This window comes from Puma concolor, chromosome C2 (genome assembly GCF_028749965.1).
Source record: "Puma concolor isolate L17-30 chromosome C2, mPumCon1.1.hap2, whole genome shotgun sequence".
Classification (NCBI taxonomy): Eukaryota; Metazoa; Chordata; class Mammalia; order Carnivora; family Felidae; genus Puma; species Puma concolor.
The window spans coordinates 106,955,277-106,980,763 of record NC_141675.1 but is presented as its reverse complement, the minus strand read 5'-3'; the positions used below and the strand labels follow the sequence as shown (position 1 = coordinate 106,980,763).

The following is a 25,487-nucleotide window of genomic DNA, read 5'->3' as shown; positions in this document are numbered from 1 at the left end:
GAGAGTTCACTTAGATCGTTCCTTTCCTCTCGTCTCACCCCAGGGGTATGGGGGGGGGGGGTCCAAAGCTTTGTTTCGGGACGTCTTTGCCCCCTCCTTGTTCAGGCCCCTCTCCGGCCACTCTCGGACCTCAGCTGGGGGAGGAAGGTGGACAGAGAAAGGACGAGGTACCCCCTCGCACCCCCAGAGCCCGCAGCCCCGTCAGTCTTGGGCGCCCGGCATTCGGCTCCTAAGCGGACGCACCCCCCCACCCCGCCCCGGGATGTCTGCAATCCCAGCCGCCTGTCTCCCTCTACTCGTTCTCCTTCCTCCCCTGGCCAAGCCAGGGTTCCGGTCTTTAAATACCCCCTCTACAAACTGTGCAGGCGGCGACGACAGCAGCTGGAAGCCAGGGCTGTCCCCTCTCCTTCCGTGGCCCGCGCCTGGCTGCCCCAGGGCCCCCTGGCCGGAAAAAAAGCGGCAAGCCTCCCCGGCGTCCCGTTCCCTCCCGGCCTCCCGGCGCCGCAGCTGTCCAGAGACACGCGTGTGCGAGGGTCCTACTTTACACACACGAGCCCAGGGTGCGTGGATAGCCCGGGCAGGGAGTGTGGGATCGCCGTAAAAGCACGTTCCCGAGGAAGAAGCAACCCAGAGCGCAGGCCACCGAGACAGGGAAACGCAACAATTACCGTCAAGACCAATCCACACCCGCTCTCCCCTCCCGCCCGATTCTCGGGGAGGCCGCGGGACGCCGCAGCAGCACTAGCTGGAGGAGGAGACCACTCGCTGGATACCCCACCCCTGTAGGATACACACACAGAGAAACCCAGGAGCGGGGCGGAGCCGAGGGCGGGGCCTCCTGCGGCTAGACCAATCCTACGCGCCCTTGCACTGCCCGACAGCGGGCAGCGCCAATGGTGGGGAGGCGGCCGTCCTCGCACTACCACCCAGTCCACGTCTCCCACAGTACACAATGGCCCCAAAGGAAGGCCCGCTCGCGGCACGTCCCAAATGGAAAGGGACTTGGAGGGTAATGGGAGGACTGGACTCACCCAAGAACGAAAGTGGAAAAGGGAAAGGAAATGGAAGAAAGGATGCCAGGCACTGGGGAACTGACCAATAAGGAGTGGGCGAGTGGGCGTGAGCATTGGGAGCCGGAGCCAAAGCCAACTGGGGCTAAAAGGCGGGACTTCCTGCTTCGCTCACCTTCCTAGTCTTTTGTTTCATAGCAACAGAGTAGTGGCTGAGAGGGTGTTGCTTCTCTACTCTGGGCGGGTCCGAAGCTGAAGAATTTCATCTCCCTAGGGCTGCCAAACTCTTCTACCCAGGACAGCAGCCAAACAGGTCTAAGGCATTGCTTCTTGCTGGCTGTCAAAAAAAAAGCACAGCAATCACGCAGCTAGCTTCTAAGATGAAATATAAACCTCGCATAGAGTAGACTAGGGTTAACACCTGAATGCCAACCAAAACTTCCTAAGTTTCTGAGTGTATCCCTTTACTGTTAGTTCTAGAAAGAGTGAAGATCAAACAGCAGGCTCATGAAAAAAGCAAATAGTTGACCCTGCTGACCAAATAGTAGCTACTAATAAGGACAGGGCAGTAAAAGAACCAGACTATGGGAATTGCTAAAAATGCAACCCACCTCTTAATTAGTATAAGTTTCTTCCTAAATGACTGAAGAGGAATCAGCTTTTGTATTTTGTTTGAGTCACTTTATATAGATTTCTCTCCGTCTTAAAACCAACCTCATCGTATCTGCCATTCTCTCCCAGCATTTGTGATCTCTTTTCTGTAGTTCCATCACTATGCCCTTAGAAAGAACCACATCTGGCTAATCTTAAAAGGAAAAATCTGTGCTGGGACCCCTCTTTCAACGAGATCGTAGATTAAATAAATGCCTTCTCTTTCTGTTTAACTTCAATCCTGCCACAGGTGCTACTGACAATTGCTCTGAACTGTCATGCTTTGGAATTTTCTTTCTACCACCGTTGGTAGTGCTGAATACACTTTACACCTTGGACTTCTCAGATGTGGTGATATTTTGTGTCTTTAATATATTTCTAGGGGCACCTGGGTGGCTCAGTCAGTTAAGCATCCGACTTCGGCTCAAGTCATGATCTCAGGGTCCGTGAGTTCGAGCCCTCCCCCCGTCGGGCTCTGTGCTGACAGCTCAGAGCCTGGAGCTTGCTTCAGATTCTGTGTCTCCCTCTCTCTGACCCTCCCCCATTCATGCTCTATCTGTCTCTGTTTCAAAAATAAATAAATATTAAAAATTTTTTTGAAAAATTATTTCTATTCTTTCTCTAACCAGTTAACCTGATAAAATATTTCTCAATGGTCCTGACTTTCTTTCTAAATAACCATTTTAGTACTGTGATCATTACTGTCAAGGATCCTAACTTGTTATAATTTACTGTGCAGCCCTAAATTCAGATGGTTAAGATTTTCATTTGATTAAAACAGGAAAAAGGTAGTCAGGTGATAAAATGTGGTTCAGGAAGTAATTTTGTTTCTTTCCCATTATTTCTATGCCAATAATTAAAGAGTAGTTCCTTGTTTTTACATTGCATTTATCTACAAAAGTGTTGACCTCTCCATATCTCCTCCACCCATTCATATCTCCTTTACTCATGTTAACAGTAGTTATATTTACTAAGGGGAGACTGTAAAAGTGAAAAAATTATTGGCTCGCCTTTTAAACAAATTCAAAAACATATAAACTATGTATAGAAATTTTTTCAGCATGTAGAAAAACAGTGGCTTAAGGGAACACTGTACATGCATTACTCACACTCACATCTGGATAAATGTAGAGTAAGTAAAATACATGTTATAGCATGTGGCATTCCTTTTGTATTAGTTTTGAAACTGGAAGAGATGACTTAATTAGAATACGAAATGTCCTATGTTTCAATACCATATTGATACAGATTATAAGCTTTGTGGGATATGGTAATATATACATGTATATATGTATGCACATATAATACACACAGGCACATTCACACACAATATCAAGAAATTACAGCTTCAGTCTCAACTAGCTATTTTATCAAAATCATCTAGAGTCTATGTTAAGTTCTGACATAGCAGGGTTCCCATCTGAGCCCAAACTAGGATTCATGGTTTGCTTATGAACTAACTGATGGGGCAGTAGCTCTCCCTGCAAGCTGTTAGCATGAGTTGATGTACATAGGAGAATACAGACCTATTGGGATGAACTTCATACCCTAGGAGCCTCCAATGGAAACATAAGAGATATAGTATAAGAAAGCACTGCATACTGAAGGGCTATAAATAAGAACACAAAAGAATGCTTTCATGGGAGACTTGGGAGCATAAATGGTAGCATTTCAATGTGGCAGAGTGGACTGGAGATCTAGTTTCCTCATTTCTACATAGAACACCTCAATTGCCAAAACAGTGAGTTTAATAATGCAGTATCCTTTGGCAGTGTGGGAATTTGTAACCTAGAGCAAACTTGGAAATGGTATCTTCACAGGACAGGAGTGTTGTGGAAGATCCTGACATGAAGCAGAGTGGTAAGGGATTCCTACCTAAGAGTCTTGCAAGCACCATAGCAGCCAGTAGGTGAATAATATGCAGAGGCTCATCATAAGCACGTGGGAGACCTTCCCCCTAAGATTCCCAGAAAAGCCTAGGAGGCTTCATGGCTGGAGTACTGAGAAATTTTGTAATGGTAACTATGAACGCTTATAATTCAAGCATTAATGTCTGACATTAATATCTGTACTTACTGGCTAGTGTCATCTGGGGAAATGTAGATTACAGTCCTATCTTTGAACACTTTTCATCTTTTTTTTTAAATCTTTTCAGATACTTTCCATTCAGTTCAATTTTTTTCTCTTCTTTTTTTTTCTAATTTCTCCTAATTCACAGGTGTCCCATGTGATAAAGACATGAGTTGACTAAATAACAAAGCCTTCCCACAATTTACTTGACCCATAATAACTACTCAAAAACAAAATACTCGTTAAATGAATGAATAGACTGATCAAGGGTATTGCATAGGAAATATAAGGTTGTTCCTGTTTCCATGCAATGGAGAATCCATGGTATTCACAATTCCAAGCAAGATGTTACATTTCCGGGGTGCTTGGGTGGCTCAGTAGGTTGAGTGTCTGACTTTGGTTCAGGTCATGATCTTGCAGTCCATGAGCTCGAGCCCCATGTCAGGCTCCATGCTGACCACTCAGAGCCTGGAGCCTGCTTCAGATTCTGTGTCTCCCTCTGTCTCTGCCCCTCCCCTGCTCACTCTCTGTCTCTGTCTCTCAAAAATAAACATTAAGAAAAATTATTTTTAAAAATGTTACATTTCCCACAAAGCAGATTTACAATGCCCCTCCTAAAATAAAAATAGAGAATGATACACTACAAAAAAACTAATATGGACACAAATTCACAGGCTAGAGAGAAATAAGAACATTATTATCTAGTCATATTTGGGTTTAACAAGTCATTCCTTGTTAAGAGGAATAGATTTTCATCTGTCTTTAACAACACATACTAATAGCTGGCAGTGAGGAGTAATGGATATATGGTTTCATCAGACATAACCAGACTCCTGAGTACAAGTTTGGGCTCAACTGAAATTCTTTCTTAACAGCAACAGCAACAACAAAAATAACAATGACAAACAAGATAGAAACTTATTTCTCTCACACACTGAAAAAAATCTGAAAATAGGAATTACAGATAGGAATGGTGGGTCCACAAATTTCTTAAGGACCTAAGTTCCTCTTTCTTCTGTATCATCCCAGTACCTGGCCTCCTACCCTCAAAGCCACCTTACATTCCAAGATGGCTGTCGGTGCTCCAGCTATTTTTACTGATTATCAGAGTAAAAGCTAAGAAGAAAGTGGGAGGCTATATTGAACTTCCAGCTGAATTAATCCCCTTCAAGCAATTTTCAGAGAACTCCCCCAAATATTTCTCTGTAATAGTTCAAGGCCAAAACTCAGTCCCATGCCCAAACTTAGCTGCAAAGATGTCTGGAAGACAATGTGCTTTTTATTATAGGATGCAATATAACCAGCTAAAAATTAGAGTTTGGGGTCTAAAGAGAAGAGCCTGAATAGGTGTTTGGCAAGAAACTGGCAAATTCCACCACAAAGATCTTGTTTTAAAAATTAAACTTATGATTAATAAATCAGTTCTTGAAACAAAAGTTGTAGTTTCCAATACTGGTGGTATGAGATAATAAAAATTTGGGATACTCAGCTGAAATCCAGAACAATATACATATATATAAAGACATGTATTATAATAAGTTATCAGTTCCCAAGCAAAACCTAGTGTCTGCTATTACTAGATACATACATGCTTAAGATTTATTATATGAGAAAGTATGCGTTGTAAATTATATCTAATTCTCATTACAGAATGTGGGCTAAGTAATCCTAAACAATTCAAAATCATAGGGTGCAGAAAAGGCAAAATCAAGTAATTGCCTCAATACATTTCCACCCTAAAGCATGTATCAGATTAGACAGTTACTTAGGTGAAAGAAAAAAAAAAAACCTTAAATGAATTTCTTTGTGATCTTTTTTCCCAGATAATTGATTCCCAGATCAATATTTTCCAGAAAATGATTTGACAGTTGTTATTTGTAATAAAAAGGATTTACGAGCGCCTGAGTGGCTCAGTCAGTTAAGCTCCCGCTCTTGATTTCAGCTCAGGTCATGATCCCACAGTCTTGAGATGGAGCCCCAGCTTGGTCTCTGTGCTGGGGCATGGAGCTTGCTTAAGATTCTTTCACTCCTTCTCCCTCTGTCCTCCCTCTCAAATAAATAAATAAATAAATAAATAAATAAATAAATAAAATGTATATGACAGTGTTAAATATAGTTACTTTAACGCTTGGAACAAACCTACTACTGGGGCGCCTGAGTGGCTCAGTTAATTGAGCACCCAACTCTTGATTTGGGGTCAGGTCATGATCCCATAGTCATGGGATCAAGTGCTGAGTCAGGCTCCGGGCTAAGCATGGAGCCTATTTAAGATTTCTCTCTCTCCTGCCGCCTGGGTGACTCGGTTAAGCATCTGACTCTTGATCTCCACTCAGGTCATGATCTTATGGTTCATGAGTTCAAGCCCCATTTTGGGCTCTGTGCTGATAGCTCAGAGCCTTCTTGGAATCTCTCTCCCTTTCTCTCTTTCCCTCTCTCTCTGTTCCTACTCCACTTGTGCTCTTTCTCTCTCTCTCAAAATAAATAAATAAATGTAATTATTTTTAATTCTCTCTCTCCCTCTGCCCCTCTTCCCCCTCAAGCTCTCTCTCTAAAATAAAAAAAAAAACAATTTAAAAACCTACTACTTTGCCTCAGTTCAGTATTCCTTCATACCTCCGCTGCAGTCTTCATATTTCATAGTACATTTTCCATGTTCACCTAACATACCTTGATTTGTAAAAATGTAGATAATTTTCTTTTCCCTCAAGAGTATGTGTGAGGAATGTAAAATATGATAGACTTTGTCACAATAATTTCTCTATAATCCCTACGCATTTTGATTTATAACATATTAATACAAGATTGAATTTTTATTTTAATTTTTCAATTTAACAAAATATAAATTCAAAATTTCAAGGCTGAAGGGATCTTGGTACTGATCATATCATTCAGTTTGGCAGGTCTGGAAATTAAAAAATTTGTCCATCGTGATTGAACCCTAAAAAATATAGATAACAAACCCAAATTCAGGACATTCATGTGTAGTATACAAACAACATAATTGTGTGAGAAATACGACTGCTAATCAGACCCGTATTAATATAGACCAGCTTTATATTCATTTTTCTACTCAAGAAGCCAAATTATAACCAGAAAGTTCTGAAATGAATGTATAAATCAGAAGCACATTACCTCCAGGAGTAGCTCTAATAATGTCAACAGAGATCTAATATATTCCAAGTCTACAGAAAGTCTCTACTGGTTCCCAAGTTCACAAATCTCAACAGACAAAAATTATCCTTTTAAAATTTTTTATTGTTTTGAGACAAAACATCTACTAGGTATCCAATTTTATTTTATCAACAATGACTTCTAACTGCTCATTTACTCATTTATTCAACAAACCTTTTTGAGCATCTAAAACATGCCAAGCATTATGCTAGACACCAGGGAATACAAAGATGATTAAGCACTAGTCATTGTTTTCAGAGAGAAAGCAGGCATATTCAGAGATCATTATAAACTCAAGTGGTAAAAGCAGTAATTTCGTGAGGCAGAGATCATTATGAGAAATTGGGGAAAAACACCTAACCCAGCTTGGAAAAAGTGATTACAAAGCTGAAACATAAACAGGCTTAACAGTTAATCACAAAAGGTCATTTCTAATCAGAGGGGACCTCGTGAGCAAGGACATGGAAGAAAGAAAACAACTTTTTATGCACAGGGAGTAGGTGGGTCCATTTTGTGGGAAGCAAAGAAAGGTAAATAAAAGAGAAAAAGTGGCAAACGACAAGTAAATTAAAGTAAGGCCTTAGGTGCCCAGTTAATGACTTGGATTTGATCCTTTTTGACAAGAAGCTGTGGAAGGGTTTTAAGCCACGGGGGAGTACACAGGATTAGAAGAGCCAGGCAGGTGCCATTGTAACATTCCCATTTCAGAATGTTCATCCTAATGGGCGGGTTGATGATAGACAGCAGAGGAATAAATCTGAAAGTGGGTGGCCAGAAGAGGAGGACAAAATGCAATAAGTGATGAAGATGACCTAAAACGAAGCAGTGGTACTGTAGGTAAAAGAACAAGTGAGATATTTGAGACATATTGAGAAAAATGGTTTCCAATCCTCTCTTCCCATTAGAATAGCCAACTTCCAAGTCCCTCTCCCAGAGATTCTGCTTCCTTTGACCTAGGATGGTTTTCAACTTTGCAAGGTGACTCTAGTTATCCTAACTAATCCTGTGAACCAGATCATTTAAGTTAGTAGTCACTGATAAACATAGAAATATTAAAAGTGCAGGAAATGGAGGAGTCAAAAATGATGGTCAATATTCTAGTTTTAATGACTTGGCAAAAGAGAACCTCAACAATTATCACAGAGAATATCAAGGGACAGTCTATTTAGGGGAAAGGGAAAATTAATTAATTAGTTTATTCCATAACTTAAAAACTTAAGGCATCTATCAAGTAAGCAGATGGATATTTTAATTAGACAATTGGAAATATATGATGATAGGTTTGGCAACATTGACAAATGAGTAATTACCTCAGAGTCGTAATGGCATAAAAGGAGATTATCTGGGATCAGAAGAACATTGAGTTGAGAGATGAACCTTGAAGGTCAACATTCAGAAAAAATCAGGGAAAAAAATGGATTCACAAAAAAGATGGAGGATCACAAACAAAACCAGTTGGGTGTGGTTTATGGAGACCAGGGAGTCTAGTATTTCCATGGAACAAAAAAAGTTTCAATTCTAGGAGAGGGGTCCAATAAAAGAAAGGCAAAACGCAAAACATCCATTGGCATTAATAACTGAGAGATCCTTTGTGACCTTAATGAGAACAATGTCAATTAAAAAATGGGTTTAAAAGAATGGAAGTTGAGGAACTGAAAAGTAGAGATGAGTCTTTTAAGGAATCCATGTAAGGATGGAGAAGAGAATTTAGACAGTACCTATAGCCGAATGTAGAGTTGCATGGAGTTAGGGAGGGCAAAACTTTGCAATCAAAGAAACTTCAGCATGTGTGTACATGCTGAGAAATAAATTACAAAGAAAGAGACTGAAGGGCATAGTATCCTACAAGAATGGGAAAAAAAGGAGACCTGAGAATGAAATGGGAGGAACATGGAAAAATTAAAATAATAAATCTATAAAAAAATCTTAAAAATAAATCCATAAAACTAAACTATGTGTACTTTTGGGGCACCTGGGTGACTCAGTCAGTTAAGCATCCGACTCTTGATTTCAGCTCAGGTCATGATCTCACAATTAGTGAGATCAAGCCCTACTTTGGGCTCTGTACCAACAGTGCAAAGCCTGCTTGGGATTCTCTCTCTCTCTATCTCTCTGCCCCTACCCCCACCTCCTGCACTCTCATGTGCTTTCTCTCCCACACAAATGAAATAAACAAACATTAATAAAAACTATGCATACTTTCATTATAAATACATTTCTAGCTGTGGTAAGAGGTTGAGGGTGACCATGTTTGATCTTCTAACTCTACTAGACAAAGTGGTAGACAAAATTGACTTCTCAAATTGAAGGAAACTTAAGAGGGGTGAAGGTTTTGAGTTGAAGAAAAGAAAAAGGGCAAGGAAAAGAAAGACTGAGAATCTCTTCTAAGAACACAGTGGAGTCTGGAGACCGTGAATTAGACCGTGATGCTAGCATGGAAAGATTTGTAAAGTTCTCTAGCAGGGTGCCCGGGAAGTAAGAGTGTAGCTTCAAAACAGGTTTGTGTTTTGACTGAATAGTTGTTACAGAAATACAAGACTGAAAGAAATCAAGAAATCAAAAAAATCAAATCTTTCCTTGAGAATATAGTTCAGATGATCAGCGTTAGGGTTCAAGGTGGGTCAGGAAGAAAGAGATAGTACACAGAAAAGAAAAGACAGTTTATCTTTTTAACATAGTGTTAACACACCTCATCATCAGCAAAGCCATGTTATAGTAATCCAACCACAAAAGAAATTATTCTATTTCCTCATGCCTGTGTGCATTTGTTTGTGTAAAATTTTACATAATTGTATATGGCCCTTTATATCATTAGATACACTTCTATGTACAGTCTGTGTTGTTACACATATTTAAATACTCTATTTTTTATAGCAAGTTTTGTTTTCCAGTAGCCAGAGTGAAATATAAAATAAGATACTTTCTCATATAATTAATAAAATTTTGATTTAAAATGTTCATGGTAATATATTTTTCACAAAATAATGAAACATTAGAAAACAAAACTGTTAAATTCATTTTACTATTTTTAAATGGTTCTCCCAGACTGCAAAGGTAATTTTTAAAAACCAAGAGGGTTATTGGCTTTTTATCCATTTGTATATTTTAACCACTGACTTTGTATGTGCCTGTTCACACTGAGTGAAGCAATAATCATCTAGAAATAAAGTAGCCTCGGGGCACCTGGGCAGCTCAGCCAGTTAAGTGTCCGACTTCGTCTCAGGTCATGATCTCACAGTTTGTGAGTTCAAGCCCTGTGTCGGGCTCTGTGCTGACAGCTCAGAGCCTGGAGCCTGCTTCGGATTCTGTGTCTCCTTCTCTCTCTGCTGATCCCCCACTTGTGCTCTGTCTCTCTCTGCCTCTCAAAAATAAATAAAAGTAAAAAAACATTTAGAAATAAAGTAGCCTTCTAAGATGACATACAGAAACATGGGACACCCCAAGGGCAACTTTCTGAACTACTAAATGCCCTACTACATGTCATTTTAATTTTTTGATCTATGAGTAAAAGGTATATACAATTATTAGTGGGATTCATTTCCAGTAATAGAGTACTATTTGTCGAAGAATCCAAAGCAGCATCCAAAAAAAAATTAACAATATTGAGTCCTTCACCAAAACTCATGTTTATATCAACTGTCAGCATCTCTGAACAGACATTTTACCAGACCATGCCATTTATGAACTAGATTTCCAGTGTTTTTGATAAGGGTTGGACCTGGGTGTGACCGGGATCTTCTGGCCATTGTCAATGGTTTCTCTTGTTTGCATCTCTTTCTCACTTCATGGCAATGCCCTCTACACATTGTGTGCATACACACATACTGACATTCTTTATGTGGCCCATGCGACCAAACCTGCTTGACTTAACCAATCTCAAGTTTCTAGGACTCAGCTGTCTGGGCTCTTTAACATCACAGTGTACCCACATTGTGCATATTGTATTCAGATTGTATTCAATTTCTTTCAGACAAGCTCCTGTTTTCTTTCTCTCCCCTCCCCCTCTCCATCCCTATCCCCCAGTTGCTTGGTTAAAAAATTATGACAAATTTTCCTGCATGATTGGTATATGAGCTCAATGTGTTGTCACTTTCCAAACAGTTACATTTTATTCCAGAGTAACAGGATGTCTTCATCAGGTAGCATTTTATGAAGTGTCAGGCTTGGGTAGGGCTGATGATTTTGGTTCTGTGCACCCCACCACCCCACCACCACATCAAATACCTCCTCAGCAGGAAGTCACTTGGTCCACTTATATACATTTTTCTTCTCTGTCACGTCTTGTTTTCATTTCGCCTGCTAACCAGAAGAAAGCGTCTCGTTCCAATATTGAAAGAGAAGATCAAGAAGACTTCATGTTGCTATTTAATTTTTGACATTAATGAAAAAACAGATGTATGTTTAAAATATAATTTTATGACCAGCGAGCCAGGATGAGAGGCAGAAACCTCAGTCAGGAGACATGCGCAGCTTATATTTTCTATACTATTGAAAAGAAATAGTCACATGAATAATACTTACCTATGAAATATAGATCAAAGCCTTTTTTTACCAGCTACAGTTGCATCTAAATATGAAGGAAAATGGATTTGAAAATAAAAGATAGCATTTTGGAAGACATCTGGGAAGGGAGTAAAGTGATGAATACAATTAATTTCCTACACTTCTTCCCCTTATGCCTGCTCTCTAAATGACCTCTTCTCGATTTTCCATTTTACTCTCACAGGTCACAGAAGATTTCTGAGAAAGCAATCAAAATTGTGAACTTGATTTTTTTAATGCACATAGAAAAATAAATGAGAAGATTGTATGACTTGAATGTTAACAGCAGAGAGAGAGACCGAACTACCACCTGCTAAAGTTGGTCAATTTCCTAAAGAAGCATTAGGAAAAAAAATGTTTATTAAAATTCTTGGGGTAATTAACCACTTCGATACTTCTCAGTTGCTAAATCTCTTGACAATCACCCCCTTCTCCCCGCCTGCCCCAGTTACAGTAAGTCTACCCAAAAAAGGAAGAAAGGAAGGAAGGAAGGAAGGAAGTTAATTCATACCCTAAAATTCTCTTTTTTCCCATATTTGTCCTTACTTGTTTTTTTTTAAGCGTTAAATAATTCTACTATTGCATCAATGCATATAAAGAGTAGCCAGAGAGTCTTTGCTCTGGATCAGGTACAAGGTAATTCTTGCATGAAATTAGCTATTTCTTGGCAGAACTAAAACTAAACTGAGATGCTACCGTGGCTCATCCAGTTTTCAAGCAAGTTTCTATTCTAAATTCTGATGTAGATGGCTTATCCTCTGCCTCTTGGCCACAATGCTCCTGATGGAAGTATTTCCTCTGACCTGTGGATATTGACAGAGACACATGTTTTTTTCAGGGTCTAATGTTGTAGGAAATAAATGCTATTGTGAAATTGAGATTATATAAAGCACAATGAAGCCATGTTATTGGTGGAAATGAACAGGACTATATTGAGTATCTGGGGTTTCTCTCATACACATTGTAATTAGCTGCTATAAGTTTATTCAACAAATATTTTTTGTCAATATATAATTACAGTGCCTCCTATAAAAGTAAGAAAGAAAAGGGTATTTAACTTGAGCAAGAGAGTGAGGGAATGCCCCGTGGAGAAAGTAAACTACACCTTCTAGGATGTTGAAGGAGGGAAATACAAGTTGGGAGATGGGGGTTAAATGGGGTGTATACAGGAAGTATAACAAACAATTAAATGTGCATATCCAAGGGAAGACAAGGTGCCAGCTCCTATGCCAGGAAGTTCATTTTTAAAATGACAAAATGCAACAGATAATAAAAAAAAAAAAAAAACTATGGGAAGTTTTAAATGATATAATTGGGAGTTTGTACCAATTCTGCAGCCAAAATGGAACTTTAAGGGTTACTGAAGAGGGTAAAGGCAAAATAAAATCAGTATTTGAGGGAATCATTACTGGTATGGTAGACTATCTAAAAAAATATGGAAATAAGGAGAATAGTGGCAAGGGCTCTTATTAGAAGACTGTTGACCCAGTTTGGATTTCTGCAGTTGAGGGTCTGCAATGATGGATAGCTCTAGCAATAGGAAGAAACCAAAAGGATAAATGTTAGACACACTTTTAAGCAGGAGAAAGATCATGAATTTGGCTCTAATTGAATATGATTTTAAATAATGTAAAAAGTATCTGAACATGTATGGATTTGATAAAAATCGAGAAACAAGTAGGGGAACAGACTTGGAGTTATAGTGAGTCCATTTTCATACGCATGGGTTTGAGGCCCTATATAATGACAAAGAGCTCTTTTTCATGGAGGTTTACTGCTTTCTTCTATATCGCAATATCTAACAATATCTGGCAAAATAGTTGTTAGTTTGATAAGCGGGAAAAATCTCAGGGTGGAGGAAATCTCTGGGTTAAGAAGATCTACTGCTTCAGTTCCAAATACAAAACCCCTACATACTGATATAATAACTTTTGGTTAAACATACTAAAAGAGTATTCCATTTCCATCTGGACATTTCTGATTGTGAGAAGAAAGCTCTTCCTTACAAAGAGCAAAAGTCTTTGTACTAGAAGATAATTCAACGACCTCAGTTCTGCCGCTTGGAACCACAGAGAAAAGTGCAATCTTTTTGGTTGAAAGCTCTTCACAGTATATCCATGTGACAACATACAGTCCCCTGAACCTCCCGTTCTTTTTTGAAGTACATATTTTATTTTATTTTCATTATTCTTTTTTTTTTATTGAAGTATACCTGACACACAATGTTGCTTTAGTTTCAGGTATACAACATAGTGATTCAACAAGTTGATACGTTATTCTACGCTCACAACCAGTGTAGATACCATCTGTGACCTTGCAACACTATTACATTGACTATATCCCGTATGCTGTTCTTTTGTTCTCACGACATTCATTCCGTAACTGAAAGCCTGTATCTCCCACACCCTTTCATCCATTTTTTTCCATTCCACTGTTTCCCTCACCCCTGGCAACCATCAGTTTGTTCTCTGTATTTCTGGGCCTGTTTCTGCTTTTTATTTACGTATTCATTTGTTTTGTCTTTTAGATTCCACATGTAAGTGAAATCATACAGCATTTCTCTTTCTCCATCTGACTTATTCCAGTCAGTATAACATCCTCTAGATCCATTCATGATTTTGCAAATGGCAAGATCTCACTCTTTTTTTATGGCTAGTAATATTCCATTTTCTATATATGCCACATCTTTTTATCCCATTCATCTATCAATGGACCCTAGGTTGCTTCCATATCTTGGCTATTGTAAATAATTGTAAATATTGTAAATATTGTAAATAATGCCTAATTGGCTTAGTTGGTTAAGTATCTGGCTCTTGACCTCAGCTTAGGTCGTGATCTTAGGGTGATAAGTTCAAGTCCCATATTAGACTCTCTGCTGGGCATGAAACCAACTTAAAAAGTAAAAAGTAATGCAGCAATAAACATAGGGGTGCATATATCTTTTTAAACTAGTGTTTTTGCTTTCTTTGGGTAAATTCCCAGTAGTGACATTACTGGATCATATGGTATTTCTATTTTTAGTTCTTTGAAAAACCTCTATACCATTTTCCATAGTGGCTATACCAATTTATATTCCCACCAATAGTGCACAAGGGCTGAACCTTCTATTCTTTAAAATAAATCATCTTAGTTTCTTAAACTGGTCATCAAATTATTTGGTTTCTATCCCTTTACCTCTTGGTGTTTCTTCTCTGGTCATACTCCAATTTATTTGTATCTCTTAAAATATGATGCTCACCTAAGGTAAACTATGGACTTTGGGTGATTATGATGTGTCAATGCAGGTTTATCATTTGTAACAAATGTACCACCCTAGTGGAGGATGTTAATAATGGGGGAGGCTATGCATGTGTAGGGGCACAGGGCATATGGGAAATCAGTGTACCTTCTCAGTTTTGCTGTGAACCTAACTCTTCTAAGAAAATAAAGTCTTAAAAAATATGATGCTCAGATATGAATATTATTATACTTGGATTTATAGAGTATATTCAGGCTTAGTCATTTTATAGACTGTAAGTTTATAAGTCAGCCTTCTACATGATTAGCTGTGGTCTATGGGCTCCTTTGTTTGTTTAAGTTTACCTATCTTGTTAATTGCATAAATACACTTTTTCACCATCCATCAGTTAAAACGTGTACACACATGTACAACACACACCCAAACTCTACGGATGGATAGGACAATTTGCCATACAGCAGGCTCAAATCCAAGAAAGTTTTTAAAGTATACCTTAAATGACTTTTATACCAAATCCACTTCAGGTAAATTCTCTTACTGATTAAATTCAACATTTATGTAAGAGAAGACATCAGATGACATGCAGCTAATGCCAGAAATGGGTAAGCCTATTCATCAGGAATGCCTCAACATTCTTCTTGAGGTGTCCTCAAAGGTTACACTTTAATAAGAAACAGAAATTTAAGAGAAGAAAAAAGTGTTACAATGACTTAATACTGATATATGATTAAAGAGTTGTGCTGATTCAGGATTTGAGGAGAATATTCTTGTTTTGCAAATTTTAGGTCTGTGTTTTCTTTTTATACATGGCAACTTCTGATAAGTAAAACTTAACTAGCTAAGAAAGCTTATCATTCTGGAAACAAGAACGTTTACTTAAAGTCTGAAATGGAATAGGTGGGTTTCATTACAAAGAGGTCTCAATGTTGTACGTATAATAAAACCCATATTAAAAATAGAAAAGGAGGTGAGCATAGTCATTAAAGCACAATGTATGAAAGTATTTAATAAATACTGGCTTATCCAAATAGTAAAAAAAAAAAAGTGGAGAAGGGCTCTGAGAGTGAAGGAAAGTGCTTTACATCAGTGTAAATTCAACTACTCACCTGACATGTAAGAGAAAACAAGGCTGGATCAGATTAGGCCAGAAAAAGTGCAAATAGAAATTGAATTAATAACTCTTGAAGGAACAACAACAACAAAAATATATAGCCGTGGAGGGAACGAGCTGTGCAGTGAATAAATTTAACTGTAGAGGTTGGTGGTTCTTGGATATCAGTGAGACCCACCCTGTTCATGGCCAGAAACAAGATTTATTTATAGATTCTTATGTCGAGATATCAGAAGTATAAATACTATAGTAGGTACAATCAAAATATTAATAGGACCTGGAGGTGGGCACCTGCCAATACAGAGTCCATAGGATGCTCTAATTTCACTGCCTTTGTCCTTAAGATAGTCCCAGAAAATAGGAAACGGTGCCTATAATTTCATGAGAAGAAAAAATCACACCAAAATTATGGCCACTATATTCACAGTTTGATGTAGAAGTCAGATTTTTCCATTCTGATCCCAATGAAATGAGGAATAGGAGAAAATCCTATTCTATTGCTCATACAATGGAGAACTAGTACTTCTAATTATCTCACTCAAAATAAATCAATACAGGCTTACAGAAGTAGCATTTTCAGAACAACTGGGTATAATGATAATGGTAACAGTGATTATATCAATAGTCATAGTAATTTTAACTTATTACTTATTTCATAAGTTTAAAAGCTTATTTGCAATTTAAGGATACAAAAGGCATTATATTAAACACTTACAGTGAGGACCAGTTTATGAAGTTAGACCTCAGGGGGCAGCAAGAGTGAGAAAGAAGGTACAATGTAAAGACTAGACAGAAAGGCAAATGAAAACAGCAGGAGAAGATTGCCTGGAAATATTTATTTGTCCATCCATCAACGATGAAAATAGAGGGAAGGGGAAAAAAGAGAGTGGTCTTAAATGAAAATAAACAAATGAAAACAAAACAAATCACACACACACACACCAAAAAAATCTAAGTTATTCCTTTCTCAAAGTGTTGAGATTTTGAATAGAGCAACAGTTTAGTTGAAACTGTTTCTCACATCACAAAATGTTTTTGAGTAGCAAGGGGAAGAAAAGCTTTAAAAATGCTTTAGTTTGTCTATGTTAAATAGCTGAACTGCTTAATTTTAAATCAGGATATGTTATCACTAAACACTGACATTTCAACTTTATTTAATGTACAAATGGAGGTGTGCTGGTATACAAGCTAAACAATGAAAAAGCATTGTATTAAAACATTTTTAGGTTTAAGTGGTGACAGCCCATCTCAAACCAGTATGTGTAAAAGGGGGAAGGGGGTGTGGGGAACAGTGCTTTTGTCTCAGGCCCACCACAGTCTCCATGGGCTCAAACACTGCATTGCCTCTGCATTGGTTTTATTGGGTAGCAAGTTAGCCATGGCCAGTTTAAAATTTTTCTCATTCACTCCACCTACTATCCATGTAAGGAGCCTCTCCTTCTGATAGTTTGAGGAAACTAATAGGGAAGGCTTTGATTAGCTTGGCTTGTATCATCCATCAGTCCATCTCCCGGTTACTGGAGCCAGGAGATTGAAGTGCTGATTCAAGGGTCTCCCTGCAGCCATGTGGAGTGAGAATGGAACAGGGAGGTCTAGATGCTAACTGGACAAAAAACAAGTGTCCCCTAAGATATCTCATAGTTATGAGAGTTCTACATGTAAGATCTGAGTTAAGTCTTCACTCTACTGATTACTATCTGGTAACTAGTTACCCAGTCACATTAACTTCAGTTTCCTCTGAGGTAGAAACATAGACAGTTGTTCTCACAAGATGAAAGACTATTCTGTTCATTGAATGACAATCCCAAGACAAAGACTTTCCTAGTTTTACTTCTACCTTACTAGCTACCCTATCTTGTCTTCTGCTGCAACTTTTCTCATAGCTGGGTCTCTGAATTTGGAGCTGATTAGCACTCTGCCCTGTATCCATCTCCTGCCCTTCTCCATCGACATCTATTTCTATTTTTTTTTAATGTTTATTTGTTTTTGAGAGAGACACAGCACAAACAGGAGAGGGGGAGCGTGAGAGGGAGACACAGAATCCAAAGCAGGCTCTAGTCTCTGAGCTGTCAGCCCAGAGCCCGACATGGGGCTCGAACTCATGAACCACGAGATCATGACCTGAGCTGAAGTCAGACACTTAACCAGCTAAGCCACCCAGGCGCCCCTCAACAATGTCCCTTTAAATGATTTCATCCTCTCTCATGGTTTTAGATATCATCTCTATGTCCAGTATACATACCTATCTCCAATTCTGACCTCTCCTTGCAACTCCAGACTCCTATATCCAAATATCTACATGAATATTCCATATGAATGTTTAATAGACCCAAAAAGAACTTTTGATATCATAGACTCTCAATCCCACTTCCTCCCCCCGTTGTCTGTTGCATCTGACCATTTCTATCCCTCACCCACACTGGCTCATTCTCGCCTTAGGGGTTTTGTTCCAGCCACTCCTTTTGCCTGCTCCTCCCCTTCATCTCATCAAGACTGATTCTTATAGTCAGCTCTAAGTCTAAATATCACCCACATAAAATGTTGTTATCTAGGAAAAACTCTCTTGTTATTTCTCTACCATTCACTCAACGCTTCTGATCTCCAAATGTGTGTGGGTTTTTCTCCACATGAAGCAATTCTCCAATTCTGACCAATACCAACTGCATGTCCTAAATTCATTCAGTTCTGACACTACCCACTTAGAGTTAGCATTAGATTCCACAAATTAGGGGCTCAGTCCTGTAAGAGGCGCCCAACTCAGACTTCAGATGCCAATCACAAGTCTATGTTGTTTACCTGCGCTTCTGACTGAGTGGCTAGAAGTCGGATGCTCCCACATGATGAGAGAAAAACTTTCTAAAAGCCTGAAATATAGGGGAAGCCATTTAGATTTCTTTCTAAGTCAGCATGACTGTAGGTAAACTTTGTTTAAACCAAAAGCCTAATTTATGGTCCACCTAGCATACACTGTATGTCTGCCTTTGAGCAGCCTAAAGAAAACTATCTTGTCCTTAAGATGCCCATCAGTGTTCCTACTACTCCCCATATTCCTTCACGTTAAAACTCGGGATTCCTGTCTATATGTTAACCTATAATCTTCCGAGCTTTTACAGGATGTAGCTAACTCTGTAAAAACTGCTCTATTTTCTAGACACTTTGATCCCTTTGAAGAGCGTGTTTCTTGGGCAGCTTCCCTAACTTGGGCTCCAATAAGATTTTCTTTCTTTTAGAGATTCTAAAAGCTTTCCTCATTTTGTACCATACACACCCCTCTCCTTGGGTTAGATTAATTTGCTAGAACAGCTCACAGGACTCAGGGCAAGTTTACTTACTAGATTATCTATTTATTCTTACAAAGGATTTTAAAGGCTACAAATGAAGAGATAAAGGGAAACAGGGCCAGGTCTGGAAATGTTGTGAGCACAGGAACTTCTGTCCCTGTGGAGTTCAGGGGTGCCAAACTTGTTCACTAACCTGGAAGCTCTCTCTCCACACTCCATCCTTTCTGGGTTTTTAGTGGAGGCTTCATTATACTAGCACAATGGATTAAATCATTGTCCATTAGTGACTAAGTCAATCTCTAGCCCCTCTCCCCATCTTGCAGGTCAGAGGGAGTGGGTAGAAGGATGGGGCTGAAATTTCCCACCCTCTAATCACTTGGTTGGTTCCCCTGGCTACTAGCTCCCTTCCTCAGTGGCTTCCCAAACTCTCCTCGTTAACATACATATGGTGTGCTTGAGAAAAGAGCTTGTTATATATACCAAAAAACACCTTTATTGCTCTTACCACTTATTACGTATTGCTCTTATTTACGATGTTTAGGAGTTCTGCGCAAGGACAGGGTAGAGACCAAATATAGATTTGTTATAAATCAAAACATCACAATAGTTCTCCAATTATTGAATCAAAAATGACCATCCAATCTCACTCTTTTATAGAAGTCTGCGTTGTTTTTTTTTTTTCCTCTAAAGGACGAGGCAGCAAATACTTTAGGTCTTGCTCACCATATATTGTCTGTTACAACTAATTGGTGTAGCAGTGGGAAAGCAGTCATAGACAATCTATAGAGAAATAAAATTTTATTTACAAAAACACTTTGCCAATACCTGCTCGATTACAGCAAGCTGTTTTGATTCCCTGCTTAACAGCATCTTATTTGTGCACTGTGTTTTCAAACATTCAAATTGGGACTCTGCCCAAATATCCTCAAAAGAGTGCCCCCAGGAGAAACAAGCTTGACCATTACACTTGACAGCAACATACTTGTGTTCATTGTGGATGTCAAGGCCAACAAGCACCAGATCAAAAAGGCTGTGAAGAAGCTCTATGACCTGGATGTGGCCAAGGTCAACACCCTGATCAGGCCTGATGTAAAGAAGAAAGTGTATGTTCGACTGGCTCCTGACTAAGATGCTTAGATGTTGCCAATAAAATTGGGGTCATTTAAGTTGACTCCAGCTGGCTAAATCTAAATCTAAATTTTTCACCACACAAAAAAAATAAATAAATAAAGTCTGTAAGAGCACCAGCAACTTTGATTATCTCATTGTTTATTGCTTGTTTGTTTTCCCTAACACCTAGCTATTGGAGCAAAAACAGAGCTTGGTAACCATGCTTACTGAATGAATGGTTGGATGCATGGATGGATGCATGGAACTGACATATAAAATTCAAAACACTGCAGAAAAAAACATGACATCTCAGAGTATATACCTATTTTTTCATTAGGAAAAGAAACATCAGGAAATTATTACCATAAATAGGTGATTTTACTATTTAAAAGTCTCTATTTCTGCTTTAAATACACATAATGAGAGAAAGACAAAGGAAAAATTAAATTATATCTCCACAGTTTGCATTTTACAAATTCTACCCATTAAAAAATTTTTTTTCGGATCACGAGGGAAGATGGCGGCGTAGGAGGACGCTGGGCTCACCGCGCGTCCTGCTGATCACTTAGATTCCACCTACACCTGCCTAAATAACCCAGAAAACCGCCAGAGGATTAGCAGAACGGAGTCGCCAGAGCCAAGCACAGACGAGAGGCCCACGGAAGAGGGTAGGAAGGGCGGCGAGGCGGTGCGCGCTCCACGGACTGGCGGGAGGGAGCCGGGGCGGAGGGGCAGCTCGCCGGCCAAGCAGAGCCCCCGAGTCTGGCTTGCAAAAAGCGGAGGGGCCTGACGGACTGTGTTCCGACAGCAAGCGCGACTTAGCGTCTGGGAGGTCATAAGTTAACAGCTCTGCTCAGAAAGCGGGAAGGCTGGAGGACAAAGGGAAGGAGAGCTGCTGAGCCCCCTGACGACAGAGCTCAGTTTGGTGGGGAACAAAGGCGCTCTCCAGCGCCATCTCCCCCGCCCACCCCCAGCCAAAATCCCAAAGAGAACCAGTTCCTGCCAGGGAACTTGCTCACTCCGCGCAAACACCCAACTCTGCGCTTCTGCGGAGCCAAACCTCCGGCAGCGGATCTGACTCCCTCCTGCTGCCACAGGGCCCCTCCTGAAGTGGATCACCTAAGGAGAAGCAAGCTAAGCCTGCCGCTCCTGCCCCTGTGCACCTTGCCTACCCACCCCAGCTAAGACGCCAGATCCCCAGCATCACAAGCCTGGCAGTGTGCAAGTAGCCCAGACAGGCCACCCCACCCCACAGTGAATCCCGCCCCTAGGAGAGGAGAAGAGAAGGCACGCACCAGTCTGACTGTGGCCCCAGCGGTGGGCTGGGGGCAGACAACAGGTCTAACTGCGGCTCCGCCCACCAACTCCAGTTATACACCACAGCACAGGGGAAGTGCCCTGCAGGTCCTCACCACGCCAGGGACTATCCAAAATGACCAAGCGGAAGAATTCCCCTCAGAAGAATCTCCAGGAAATAACAACAGCTAATGAGCTGATCAAAAAGGATTTAAATAATATAACAGAAAGTGAATTTAGAATAATAGTCATAAAATTAATTGCTGGGCTTGAAAACAGTATAGTTGACAGCAGAGAATCTCTTGCTACAGAGATCAAGGGACTAAGGAACAGTCACGAGGAGCTAAAAAACGCTTTAAACGAAATGCATAACAAAATGGAAACCACCACGGCTCGGATTGAAGAGGCAGAGGAGAGAATAGGTGAACTAGAAGATAAAGTTATGGAAAAAGAGGAAGCTGAGAAAAAGAGAGATAAAAAAATCCAGGAGTATGACAGGAGACTTAGAGAACTAAGTGATACACTAAAAAGAAATAATATACGCATCATTGGTATCCCAGAGGAGGAAGAGAGAGGGAAAGGTGCTGAAGGGGTACTTGAAGAAATAATAGCTGAGAACTTCCCTGAACTGGGGAAGGAAAAAGGCATTGAAATCCAAGAGGCACAGAGAACTCCCTTCAGACGTAACTTGAATCGATCTTCTGCACGACATATCATAGTGAAAGGGGCAAAATACAAGGATAAAGAGAAAATTCTGAAAGCAGCAAGGGGTAAACGTGCCCTCACATATAAAGGGAGACCTATAAGACTCGTGACTGATCTCTCTTTTGAAACTTGGCAGGCCAGAAAGAATTGGCACGAGATTTTCAGTGTGCTAGACAGAAAAAATATGCAGCCGAGAATCCTTTATCCAGCAAGTCTGTCATTTAGAATAGAAGGAGAGATAAAGGTCTTCCCAAACAAACAAAAACTGAAGGAATTTGTCACCACTAAACCAGCCCTCCAAGAGATCCTAAGGGGGACCCTGTGAGACAAAGTACCAGAGACATCACTACAAGCATAAAACATACAGACATCACAATGACTCTAAACCCATATCTTTCTATAATAACACTGAATGTCAATGGATTAAATGCGCCAACCAAAAGACATAGGGTATCAGAATGGATAAAAAAACAAGACCCATCTATTTGCTGTCTACAAGAGACTCATTTTAGACCTGAGGACACCTTTAGATTGAGAGTGAGGGGATGGAGAGCTATTTATCATGCTACTGGAAGCCAAAAGAAAGCTGGAGTAGCCATCCTTATATCAGACAAACTAGACTTTAAATTAAAGGCTGTAACAAGAGATGAAGAAGGACATTATATAATAGTGACAGGGTCTATCCATCAGGAAGAGCTAACAATTATAAATATCTATGCGCCGAATACCGGAGCGCCCAAATATATAAAACAATTACTCATAAACATAAGCAACCTTATTGAGAAGAATGTGGTAATTGCAGGGGACTTTAACACCCCACTTACAGAAATGGATAGATCATCTAGACACACGGTCAATAAAGAAACAAGGGCCCTGAATGAGACATTGGATCAGATGGACTTGACAGATATATTTAGAACTCTGCATCCCAAAGCAACAGAATATACTTTCTTCTCGAGTGCACATGGAACATTCTCCAAGATAGATCATATACTGGGTCACAAAACAGCCCTTCATAAGTTTACAAGAATTGAAATCATACCATGCATACTTTCAGACCACAATGCTATGAAGCTTGAAATCAACCACAGAAAAAAGTCTGGAAAACCTCCAAAAGCGTGGAGGTTAAAGAACACCCTACTAACGAATGAGTGGGTCAACCAGGCAATTAGAAAAGAAATTAAAAAATAGATGGAAACAAACGAAAATGAAAATACAACAATCCAAACGCTTTGGGACGCAGCAAAGGCAGTCCCGAGAGGAAAATACATTGCAACCCAGGCCTATCTCAAGAAACAAGAAAAATCCCAAATACAAAATCTAACAGCACACCTAAAGGAACTAGAAGCAGAACAGCAAAGGCAGCCTAAACCCAGCAGAAGAAGAGAAATAATAAAGATCAGAGCAGAAATAAACAATATCGAATCTAAAAAAACTGTACAGCAGATCAACGAAACCAAGAGTTGGTTTTTTGAAAAAATAAACAAAATTGACAAACCTCTAGCCAGGCTTCTCAAAAAGAAAAGGGAGATGACCCAAATAGATAAAATCATGAATGAAAATGGAATTATTATAACCAATCCCTCAGAGATACAAACAATTATCAGGGAATACTATGAAAAATTATATGCCAACAAATTGGACAACCTGGAAGAAATGGACAAATTCCTGAACACCCACACTCTTCCAAAACTCAATCAGGAGGAAATAGAAAGCTTGAACAGACCCATCACCAGCGAAGAAATTGAATCGGTTATCAAAAATCTCCCAAAAAATAAGAGTCCAGGACCAGATGGCTTCCCAGGGGAGTTCTAACAGACGTTTAAAGCAGAGATAATACCTATCCTTCTCAAGCTATTCCAAGAAATAGAAAGGGAAGGAAAACTTCCAGACTCATTCTATGAAGCCAGTATTACTTTGATTCCTAAACCAGACAGAGACCCAGTAAAAAAAGAGAACTACAGGCCAACATCCCTGATGAATATGGATGCAAAAATTCTCAATAAGATACTAGCAAATCGAATTCAATGGCATATAAAAAGAATTACTCACCATGATCAAGTGGGATTCATTCCTGGGATGCAGGGCTGGTTCAACATTCGCAAATCAATCAACGTGATACATCACATTAACAAAAAAAAAGAGAAAAACCATATGATCCTGTCAATCGATGCAGAAAAGGCCTTTGATAAAATCCAGCACCCTTTCTTAATAAAAACTCTTGAGAAAGTCGGGATAGAAGGAACATACTTAAAGATCATAAAAGCCATTTATGAAAAGCCCACAGCTAACATCATCCTCAACGGGGAAAAACTGAGAGCTTTTTCCCTGAGATCAGGAACACGACAGGGATGCCCACTCTCACTGCTGTTGTTTAACATAGTGCTGGAAGTTCTAGCATCAGCAATCAGACAACAAAAGGAAATCAAAGGCGTCAAAATTGGCAAAGATGAAGTCAAGCTTTTGCTCTTTGCAGATGACATGATATTATACATGGAAAATCCGATAGACTCCACCAAAAGTCTGCTAGAATGGATACATGAATTCAACAAAGTTGCAGGATACCAAATCAATGTACAGAAATCAGCTGCATTCTTATACACTAACAATGAAGCAACAGAAAGACAAATAAAGAAACTGATCCCATTCACAATTGCACCAAGAAGCATAAAATACCTAGGAATAAATCTAACCAAAGATGTAAAGGATCTGTATGCTGAAAACTATAGAAAGCTTATGAAGGTAATTAAAGAAGATTTAAAGAAATGGAAAGATATTCCCTGCTCATGGATTGGAAGAATAAATATTATCAAAATGTCAATACTACCCAAAGCTATCTACACATTCAATGCAATCCCAATCAAAATTGCACCAGCATTCTTCTCGAAACTAGAACAAGCAATCCTAAAATTCATATGGAGCCACAAAAGGCCCCGAATAGCCAAAGGAATTTTGAAGAAGAAGACCAAAGCAGGAGGCATCACAATCCCAGACTTTAGCCTCTACTACAAAGCTGTCATCATCAAGACAGCATGGTATTGGCACAAAAACAGACACATAGACCAATGGAATAGAATAGAAACCCCAGAACTAGACCCACAAACGTATGGCCAACTACTCTTTGACAAAGCAGGAAAGAACATCTAATGGAAAAAAGACAGTCTCTTTAACAAATGGTGCTGGGAGAACTGGACAGCAACATGCAGAAGGTTGAAACTAGACCACTTTCTCACACCATTCACAAAAATAAACTCAAAATGGATAAAGGACCTGAATGTGAGACAGGAAACCATCAAAACCTT

General features: G+C 39.5%; 1 protein-coding gene and 1 pseudogene across 7 annotated transcripts in view; one reads left to right on the top strand and one right to left on the bottom strand.

Annotated features, from left to right (window-relative positions):
- The window catches only part of CBLB (Cbl proto-oncogene B), a 214,958-nt gene extending 213,641 nt beyond the window's left edge, over positions 1-1,317 (bottom strand). For 5 of the 7 annotated variants that reach the window (XM_086675533.1, XM_086675536.1, XM_025914169.2 and 2 more), the window contains exon 1: positions 669-826. The gene's annotated coding sequence lies outside the window, so the exon portion shown is untranslated. Of the gene's footprint in view, positions 1-540; positions 564-668; positions 827-1,185 lie in introns of those variants that run through there. The other 2 variants (XM_086675534.1, XM_086675535.1) reach the window with 2 other exon arrangements.
- Positions 894-25,487, top strand: part of LOC147577478 (UPF0688 protein C1orf174 homolog) — a 63,290-nt pseudogene continuing 38,696 nt past the window's right edge.